Source organism: Mandrillus leucophaeus, unplaced genomic scaffold (assembly GCF_000951045.1).
Source record: "Mandrillus leucophaeus isolate KB7577 unplaced genomic scaffold, Mleu.le_1.0 Scaffold55, whole genome shotgun sequence".
Lineage (NCBI taxonomy): Eukaryota > Metazoa > Chordata > Mammalia > Primates > Cercopithecidae > Mandrillus > Mandrillus leucophaeus.
This window is the reverse complement of record NW_012105919.1, coordinates 2,371,638-2,382,598: the sequence shown is the minus strand read 5'-3', so window position 1 is coordinate 2,382,598 and position 10,961 is coordinate 2,371,638. Positions and strand designations below refer to the sequence as shown.

Genomic DNA, 10,961 nt, shown 5'->3' with positions numbered 1-10,961 from the left:
AGGGTTTCACCGTGTTAGCCAGGATGGTCTCGATCTCCTGACCTCGTGATCCGCCCGTCTCGGCCTCCCAAAGTGCTGGGATTACAGGCTTGAGCCATTGCGCCCAGCCGAAAAATGGGAATTTCAATGCATTTTTATTGGAAAAACTTTTAGTACTTTAGAGAAAAATAGAGTTTTTGTGATCTCTTAAAAAATTAGTTTGTAAAGCATTTTCTACAGTTTTGTGGTCAAGAATGCTACTGATTATATTCAACTGAAAATTTTTTGTCCCATTTGTCCTACAATGCTTTCGTTTATAAGTAGGCATGTGGCAAATCTGGAAAGAAATCAAAGCATAGGGCTAAGGAAGAAAGGTAGAGAACGGCTGGTAGAAAACAGTTGTCTAATGAAAATGAAAAAGGGTAAAGAAGTGGAACATGTATATTTAAAAAATAGAATATGAGGCAAGATTTTGAGAATTTAGAAGCGATTATGTGGTTATATTAAAAATTTAGTCTCTTTTTAAGTGTCCATTGACGAACAAAGTGGGAATTCCTGTTACTCATTTGCAGAGCATTATTGAATGTTCGGTAACATATTGCAAGGCGCTTCTGGGCAATCCTGAACTTGGTTCTCAAATTCTTTTTTTTTTTGAGACGGAGTCTTGCTCTGTCCCCAGGTTGGAGTGCAGTGGCGCAATCTCACCTCACTGCAATCTCTGCCTCCCGGGTTCAAGCGATTCTTCTGTCTCAACCTCCTGAGTAGTTGGGACTACAGGAATGTGCCACCACACCAAGCTAATTTTTGTATTTTTTTTAGAGACGGGGTTTCACCATGTTGGCCAGGATGGTCTCGATCACTTGACCTCATGATCCGCCCGTCTCGGCCTTCCAAAGTGCTGGAATTACAGGCATGAGCCACTGCGCCCAGCCGGTTCTAAAATTCTTTTATTTATTTGTATATGCCAAATTCTGTAGTGAAATATGTAATTCTGTTGTAAATTGTAATTCAGTGCAATTTGATTTTCAGTATTCAAATCTATACCAAGAGCTGTTTTTTGTTGGGCTGATTCTTCTACACTGTTACATGGAAATAATAATATACCAGGATTCTTTCTCTTAGACTTAGGAGTCTTTCTCTTGGCTTGCTTTTTCAGAGGCTAACAGTACTGGGTATTCTTTAACTGTCTTGATATGCTGATGAAAGCACAGTGTTCTGTCTTTGAATCTTCTCAAATGTCCTTGTCTTTGATTCACAACTCTTTGTCTTAAGAGGCCTTCAGCATCCTATACAAATAAACAAGTCTTTTTTTAGCAGCTACCTTTGGAGTTGATTTTTGTTTATGCCTATGAGTACTAAATTATTTATACTTATACTATTGAAATATTCCACTGTTATAAATTCAAAAATTGATTGTGGAAGATAAAATTTTAGTTGAATTTAATACATAACACTCTAGAAAGAGTATTGGCCACAACAAAAAAAAAGGTTCCTTACTCTGTTGGGTATCAGGTCATTTAATAGCCATTTACAGTATGCATTGTCTTTTTGTTTTTATGATGAATTGGCATTTCCCAAATGTGGAAGACTGAATATTACTTTGAGATGTTTGTGATGGTCCATTCCTTGCTCCTCTTCAAAATTAATGTCATTAAATTTTTATTACTTTATGTCTTTATTTCTCAGATAATTTTAGTTCATTATAGAAAGGCAAGAAAATACAGATCAGAGTGACAACTTTGAAAATCTCACTATACTCATAAGGGGATGGGTATATTTTGCTATCTATTACAGAATTAGTTTTCTTGATGAGGACATCTACTATTGGAGTAATTTCAGGTATTTTATTTCTTCTTTTCTTTCTTTCTTTTCTTTTTTTTTTTTTGAGATGGAGTTTCGCTCTGTTGCCTAGGCTGGAGTGCAGTGGCCTAATCTCAACTCACCACAACCTCCACCTCCCAGGTTCAAGCGATTCTCCTGCCTCAGCCTCCCAAGTAGCTGGTACTAGAGGTGTGTGCCACCGTGCCTGGCTAATTTTTGTATTTTTAATAGAGAGGGGTTTTCACTATGTTGGCCAGGCTGGTCTTGAACTCCTGATCTCGAGATCCACCTGCCTTGGCCTCCCAAAGTGCTGGGATTACAGGTGTGAACCACCACGCCTGGCCAGGTATCTTATTTCAAAACTTAGAGTGCTTTAGTGAATTATACAATTGTGTCCAGTGTATAGTATCCTGAAAATAGTATTAAGTCATGTGTTTAGGACTTTTCAGGTCTCTTAAGCTAAGTTAAGACTATCCAGGCAGAAATTGTTCTCTTCTATAAAAGAAGAAAAGTATTAATTTGGAAGTACAATCAGTATGGATAAATCTGTTTTAGAGTTATTAGTTGGCATGATTTTCTCTCTCTCTTTTTTTTTTTTTCCGAGATGGAATCTTATTCTGTTGCCCAGGCTGGAGTGCAGTGGCACAATCTCGGCTCACTGCAACCTCTGCCTCCTGGGTTTAAGCGATTCTCCTGCCTCAGCCTCCCAAGTAGCTGGGATTATAGGCACATGCCACCACGCCCTGCTAATTTTTGTGTGTGTGTGTGTTCTTAGTACAGACAGGGTTTTGCCATGTTGGCCAGGCTGCATGGTTTCATTAATAACAAAATTAAGGCATTTAGTACTGCATCTTGATTTTTATTATTTTGTGTTAGAGACTTACTCAGATTACTCCCAAAGTAAAGGAAGGTATGGCTTAATCAATGCTTCTTAATGCTGGGTTCACGTTTAGTCACGCGGGGAGTTTTTAAAAATGTTTTCACTTCTAAAGATCTTGGTTTAATTATAATTAGCCTGGGTGAGACTCTGGGCAGTCAAGGGTGTGAGCTATGGCCTTCATGTGATGAGATCCCAGGAGTGGCTCTGTTCTGTGGCCTTGAGAATTTGTGCTTTCTAGGCCAGGTGTGGTGGCTCACGCCTGTCATCTCACTTTGGGAGGCCAAGGTGGGCAGATCATTTGAGGTCAGGAGTTCGAGACCAGCCTGGCCAACGTGGTGAAACCCCATCTCTACTAAAAAATTAAAAAATTAGCCGGGCATGATGGCACATGTCTATAATCCCAGCTACTCAGGGGCAGGCTGTGGCAGAAGAATTGCTTGAACCTAAGAGGCAGAGATTGTGAGATCGCGCCACTGCACTCCAGCCCAGGCGACAGAATAAAAAAAGAATTTGTGCTTTTTTTTCTTGCCTCACAGTCCCCTTTCTGTCTCAGAATCGGCAACTGCCTGAAATAGTCTCTGCTGTTATCATTTGGTAATACTTTTCTACATCTTGAGTGGATAGATGGATTGAGTGTTTTTTATAATAGAAGTGGGTGAATGATTAGAGTATACTAATATGACATTGTAGTTTCCTAAAAGTTAGGAATTGATTTCGTTTCTGAGCTTTTATCTTATAATTCTCTTCTGTAATAGTGCTGTCAGATTCTTAAGGTTGATAATATTACTACAATTTGAGTGCATATTCTATGTGCCAGACTCTGTGCTAACAGATTTGCCTACACTTGTTCACGTAATCATCACAACTTGTTTCCGTAGCAGGTACAGCTATTATCCACATCATAAATGAGGAAACAGAGGCATATTTAGGAAACTTGCTAAAGTGAGGACACAAATCTAGCTTTTCCACTCTAACTCATGTTCTTAACATTATACTGCAGTGACATAAGTTATGTGGTTTGTTGTTTATCTCAGTTGTTTGTTTGTTTTGAGACGGAGTCTTGCTCTGTTGCCTAGGGTGGGTACAGTGGCATGATCTTGGCCCACTGCAACGTCCGCCTCCCGGGTTCAAGCGATTATCTTGCTTCAGCCTCCTTAGTAGCTGGGATTACAGGCACACACCACCCACACCTGGGTAATTTTTGTATTTTTAGTAGAGATGGGGTTTCACCATGTTGGCCAGACTTGTCGCAAACTCCTGACCTTAGGTGATCCGCCTGCCTGGGCCTCCCAAATTACTGGGATTATAGGCGTGAACCACTGCGCCCAGCCAAAGTAAGTTGCATGGTTGTTAAAGGATTTTTCCACAAATAAAACTAAAAGTAAAAAAAAAAAAAAAAAAAAACTCAAGAAATACAAGATGCAGACTATTATGTTGTTCAAGATTTTGTGTGTGTGTGTATGTTTTAAATCTTTGACTTTATTTTTGGGGAAACCTTTTTGTTTCCTTTTCCTTGGGACAGAGTTTCTCTCTTGTTGCCCAGGCTGGAGTGCAATGATGCAATCTTCGCTCACCGCAACCTCCGCCTTCTGGGTTCAAGCGATTCTCCTACTTCAACCTCCCGAGTAGCTGGGATTACAGGCATGTGCCACCATGCCCAGCTAATTTTGTATTTTTAGTAGAGATGAGTAGTAGCTGGGATTACAGGCATGTGCCACCATGCCCAGCTAATTTTGTATTTTTAGTAGAGACAGGGTTTCTTCATGTTGGTCAGGCTGGTCTTGAACTCATGACTTCAGGTGATCCACCTGCCTAGGCCTCCCAAAGTGCTGGGATTACAAGTATGAGCCACCGTGTCCGGCCAGGGAAACCTTTATTTTGAGACGGAGTATTGCTCTGTCGCCCAGGCTGGAGTGCAGTGGCATGATCTTGGCTCACTGAAACCTCTGTCTCCCAGGTTCAAGCGATTCTTCTGCCTAAGCCTCTGGAGTAGCTGGGATTATAGGCGCCTGCCACCATGCCAGGCTAATTTTTGTATTTTTAGTGGAGACGGGGTTTCACCATATTGGCCAGGCTGGTCTCAAACTCCTGACCTTGTGATCCCCCGACCTTGGCCTCCCAAAGTGCTGGGATTACAGGTGTGAGCCACTGCACCCAGCTGCTGGGGAAACCTTTTCTTTCTTTCTTTCTTTCTTTTGTTTTTTGAGACGGAGTCTCGCTCTGTTGCCCAGGCTGGAGTGCAGTGGCGCGATCACGTCTCACTGCAAGCTCCGCCTCCTAGGTTCATGCCATTCTCCTGCCTCAGCCTCCCCAGTAGCTGGGACTACAGGCGCCCGCCACCACGCCTGGCTAATTTTTTGTATTTTTAGTAGAGGCAGAGTTTCACCGTGTTAGCCAGGTTGGTCTTGATCTGACCTCATGATCCACCCGTCTGGGCCTCCCAAAGTGCTGGGATTACAGGCGTGAGCCACTGCTGGGGAAACCTTTTAACATGAGTAAGGTCAGTGTGACTTTTAAGTTCTTGATGCTAACATCACTGATTTCAATAAAGTTTAAAAGTTATACTCATGCATATATGCAAATGAGTAAAAGGCTTAGAAATAGTGACTTCTTATGGTACGATGAATAAATTTCATTTGGTCTCTTGAATGTTATACATGTTCCAGTTGATTTACTGACAAACTGAAAGTAGCTTTACATCTTATGAGCTGTGAGTCCCCTTGGCACATTCATAATTAGAGGAGACCATCAGATTATCATTGGAAAATCAGTTTTTATTTATCCTTTATTTGAATTCCAGTGTAGACAGATCTGAGATTCTCTTCATTTTGCCAAAACTTCTTATCAGCCGCTTTTCGCTCTGTGTTCGTGTACCTTTGGAATTGTCCTGTTATCTCTGCTTGTTTTTTACTTGATTTTCCATCCATTTCCAGTATTCCTTTCTCTATTTTTTTTCCTTCATTTTCTTTCTGCTCTTCCTGTTGCACTATTATTCATGTTTTTCTCTTTACTCCAACTCAACTATGGCTTTACTTCTGTTTTCTTATTCCATTGTTCCTCATAGTTTTTCCTATTGCTTCATTTTCTTAGTAGGATTCTCAGCCTAGATGATAGGGGTCAGCAGATCTACCCATCAGTAAATAAATTTTATTGTAGCATAGCTATGCCCATGCATTTGTGCATTATCTATGGCTGTTTTCATGGCTGTAGCCGTAGAGTTGAATAGTTGTAGCTGACTGTAGGGCTTGCAAAGCCAGAAAATTTGACTGTCTCTTTACAGAAAAGTTTGCCAGCCCTTGGCCTAAATCATATTTTCCACTGCATTTAGGGCTATTTAGGACTGATCAAAAATACGTGCTATACTGGCTTTGGTGAAGTAACACAGAACATGTTCTGTCCTTTAAACTTATAACTAATTGCATGTTTTGATTCTAATACTATATAATATCCTGCAATTCCTTATTCATGACCATTCTAATTGGATTTAGTCTGAAGAATTACTTTCGCTTAACAGATTCTTTGTCACATTTAGTGAAAAATCATGTAAGGAAAAGGTTGGTTAATGGAAAAGATCTCCATCAACTGACCACTCCCTTCCTTATCTACAAATTTATCTTCCTCCTCCGTGCCATCTTTTTTTTTTTTTTGAGATGGTCTTGCTCTGTTGCCCAGGCTGGAGTGCAGTGATGCAATCACAGCTCACTGCAGCCTCGACTTCCCAGGCTCAGGTGATCCTCTCACCTCAACCTCCTACATAGCTAAGACTATATATGCATATTACTATGCCTAGCTAATTTTTTATATTTATATTTTTTGTAGAGATGGAGTTTCCCCATGTTGCGCAGGGTGGTCTCAAACTGCTGGGCCTAAGAGTCTTCCAGAAGACTTGGCCTCCCAAAATCCTGGGATTACAGACATGAGTCACCACACCTGGCCTCGTTATTGTTTTTCCTCTGTTTTTAGTAGAGACGATTTTTAAGCCAACTTCTTCAATCATGCCCTTGACTCTCTCCCTTCTACCTACCTCCTCGCTCTTTTTTTTAAAGATAGAGTCTCCGTCTGTCACCCAGGCTGGAGTGCAGTGGTGCAATTTCAGCTTACTGCAGTCTCCACCTTCCAGGTGCAAGGGATTCTCCCCCCTCAACCTCCTGAGTAGCTGGAGCTATAGGCATCTGCCACCATGTCCGGCTAATTTTTGTATTTTTAGTAGAGACGGGGTGTCACCATGTTGGCCAGGCTGGTCTCGGACTCCTGACCTCAAGTGATCACCTGCCTTGGCCTCCCAAAGTGCTGAGATTACAGGCGTGAGCCACCACGCCCGGCCGTCTTATTTTCTCCTTGTTCTTTTATACCACTTCTCTGTTTCTGGACTCTTCAACATCCTCCTTTCTACTTAATCTTTCCTTTTAGCCTGAAAACCTATTCGCTTCCTGCTCATCCTAAAAAGGATTCTTTTTTTTTTTTTTTTTTTAAAAGACAGGGTCTCGCTCTGTCACCCAAGCTGGAGTGCAATGTCGCCATCTGGGCTCACTGCGAGCTCCACCTCCTGGATTTGCACCATTCTCCTGCCCCAGCCTCCTGAGTAGCTGGGACTATAGGCACCCGCCACCTTGCCCGGCTAATTTTTTGTATTTTTAGTAGAGACCATCCGTGTTAGCCAGGATGGTCTTGATCTCCTGACCTCGTGATCCTCTTGCCTCAGCCTCCCAAAGTGCTGGGATTATAGGCATGAGCCACTGTGCCCGGCCCAAAAGGATTCTTTTTAATCCTGAATTCTTCTAGTCATTATCCTGCCTAAGGCTACCGTTAACCTCTAACTGCCAGGTCCTGTGGAATCTTTTTCTGTCTTTATTGCTGCACTTAAATGTTCGTTTCACCCTCCTTCAGAATTTGCTCTTCTGTATTTTTTATGTTCATTGATCATTCCTTCCCTTTCTCATTCCTCGGCTGCTTTTCCTTCACACCCCCCTTAGATGTGTGTCCCCAGTGTCTGTTTCTTTGCCTGCTGCTTTTGCCACATGACACTTACACACTGCCAGCTACCACACACAAGTTCCCTCCTATCATGTGTATATCATTGCCCTTATTCCATGTTGTATTAAAATTATGTGCTTGTCTCCCCTGTTATACTTTGAGTTCCTTGTGCTCAAAGTAAGACAGTGATACTGTATTATTTATTCTCATGGTTTGGTATAGTGCTTTGGCACATAGTACAGGCTCAATATAAATGTGTTTGAATAAATGAAATTCAGTGCCTTAATACACTTTTGTAGCAGCACTATTTTATGGAAAGAATGAAAAAGCTATAAGTGGTCTTACATATATAGTCGTCCAACAGATACTTAGAGAGCTCTGGGATGTGTTCCTTGCTGTGCTTGTTGCTATGGACAGTACAGAGAAATATAAGCATCTATTTTGGGTCCCTTTTGAGAACCTTGTGAAACTGTATACCTAGTGAAACTGTATATCCTCACCCTAGAAAAATTTACACCACACACGTAGATTTTACATGTAATGTAATTCTTTTAAAAATTAATTTTTTTTTTTTTTTTTTTAAAGAAACAAGGTCATGCTCTGTCACTCAGGCTGGAATGCAGTGGTGTGATCATGGCTTACTGTAGCCTCAACCTCCTGGCTCAAGCAGCTCTCCCACTTCAGCCTCCCAAGTAGCTGGGACTACAGGTGCGCACCACTATGCCCGGCTAATTTTTAAAATATTTTTTAGACACTGGTTTTCACTATGTTTCCCAGGCTGGCCTTTACCTCCTGGGTTCAAGCAGTCCTCTACCTTGGCTTTCAGAAGTGATGGGATTATAGGTACAAGCCACCGTGCCCACACTATATGTAATTTCATGGTGTTCACGGTTTCTTCAGGGAGTTCATGTACGCCACGTACTCTATTCTAAGCATTTTTAGAGTTAGAGATACAAAAGCATGTGAATGAATTCAAGAAAAATGGAATACTGAACTGCGTGACATTGAATAACAAATGGAGTCAGCGATGCAAATAATTCTGTAGATTTTACAAAAAAAATTAACCTGGTATGGTGGCGTGTGCCTCTAATCCCAGCTACTCAGGAGGCTGAGACAGGAGAATCATTTGAACCCAGAAGGCGGAGGTTTTAGTGAACTGACATCATGCCACTGCACTCCAGTCTGAGCGACAGAGCGAGACTCCATCTCAAAAATAAAAATAAAAGAATTGTGTAGATTTTAGTAGTTGGAAGAAGTTGGAGTATGAATGTGTAATTATAGAACAGTGAGAAATAAAATTCTACAGATTGTTTTATTCTGTTGTTGTGCTGTTGTGTTCTCATATGGTTGTCTTTTTGGTCTGATAGCTCTTTGTGTTAAGTAACAGAATACGAGTAACAAACAGGGATCTCTTCAGAAGGGCGTGGCATTAGAAATGCTGTATCAGTCATGTAATGAAGAGGCAGATCGCAGAGCAAGATATGACCTAGGAAGCCTTGGGACCTGAGAAGTCTAAATGTGTTTCAAGTTCATTCATGGATGATGCTTTACTAGGGCTAGGGCAGGTAGGCCACAGCCCTGCAGCTAAGTAGGCATATCCTTGTAGCTAGGAGTGCATGCAGTAGGCTTTAGATGTGGCAGGCAGGCAGGCAGCACTAAAGCTGGGCAAGTGATCAGGATGGATAGCCTCTCCTTTGAGGTGCCCTGTGGTACATAGACAGATGAAATAATGGATACACAAGTAGTCTTGTAGCTAGGTTGGTCCAGATCAGTGGGCAGGAAAGGAGGTTGAGTTGGGGCCATGGACTTTGGGAGTTGTCATTCTAGTGAGCTAGCTAGAACTCTCAGTGGTACAATTTTCTTCTCTTAAAACTGACCCATTAGAAAGTTTACAGCCTCGACTTTGCTGTGGTTTATTAAGACACAGATATGTGTTTATTCGGGGGCCAAGCAGTAAATGGAGAGTGGCATTTATTGAGGCCAGTATGGAGGCAGTACAGAGATTACTGAGATAAAAGAAAGAAATAGGTGGAATGGAACTATGTGATGGAAAGCTAAACAGAATAGTTGGTGGTACACAGTAGAAAAGTATTACTTGTTTATGAAGATATGGTCATCTTCCCATTTATTCAAGTTATGTTTTATATTTTTTAGAGTATATAGAAATTCTCTGCCCTATCACGTTTGCCAAAGTCAAAACAATAACTTCATTTATTAAATATAAAAAAGAAAAACCTCTAACATAAAATAGAATTTTATTTAGACAATAAAAAAATATTGTTTGGTCCTAGTAAGAGTAAGGTTGATTCAAGATACATGGGAGCAGAATCCAAAGTGTAGAAATAGGCCAGGTGCAGTGACTCATGCCTGTAACACTTTTGGAGTCTGAGGCCATAGGATGAGTTCAGGAGTTCAAGACCTGCCTCGGCAACTTGGCGAAACCCCGTCTCTACAAAAAGTACAAAAATTAGCCAGGTGTGGTGGTGTATATTTGTAGACCCAGCTACTTGGGAGGCTGAGGTAAGAGGATCACTTGCAGCCAGGAAGTCAAGGCTGCAGTGAGCTGTGGTTGTACCATGGCACTCCAGCCTGGGTGACAAGCAAGACCTTGTGTCAAAAACAAAGCACCCTGGTGTGGCGGATCACCTGAGGTAAGGAGTTGGAGACCAGCCTGGCCGACATGGCTCTACTAAAAATACAAAAATTAGCTGGGTGGGGTGGCGGGCACCTAGCCACTTGGGAGGCTGAGGCAGGAGAATCGCTTGAATCCAGGAGACGGAGGTTGCAATGAGCCGAGATGGCCGTGTTGCACTCCACCCTGGGTGACAGAGCGAGACTGTGTCTCAAAAACAAAAACAAATAAGCATAAGACATGGGGATAAACTGAAGATTTATGAAGATACTACTGAAGGAGAAATAAAAGTAGGTTTGGCTAAATGGAGAAACATGCCATACTTTGAATGGAATTATTTAATACTACAACGTTATCAGTTTTCCTCAAAGAAATCTTTAAATATATTCAGTTTTGGCTGGGTGTGTTGGCTCACGTCTGTAATCCCAGCACTTTGGAAGGCCGAGGTGGGCTGATCACTTGAGGACAGGAGGTTGAGACCAGCCTGGTCAACATGGTGAAACCTCGTCTGTACTAAAAATACAAAAATCAGCTGGGCATGGTGGCGAGTACCAGCCAGTCAGGAAGCTGAGGCAGGAGAATTACTTGAACCCTGTAGGTGAAGATTGCAGTGAGCTGAGATTGCGCCATTGCACTCCAGCCAGGTGACAGAGCGAGACTCCATCTCAAAAAAAA

At 41.8% G+C, this 10,961-nt stretch overlaps 1 protein-coding gene across 1 annotated transcript in view; it reads left to right on the top strand.

Moving 5' to 3' along the window:
• The window catches only part of ATXN2 (ataxin 2), a 105,204-nt gene that overhangs the window by 2,489 nt on the left and 91,754 nt on the right, over nucleotides 1-10,961 (top strand). The window lies entirely within an intron of this gene.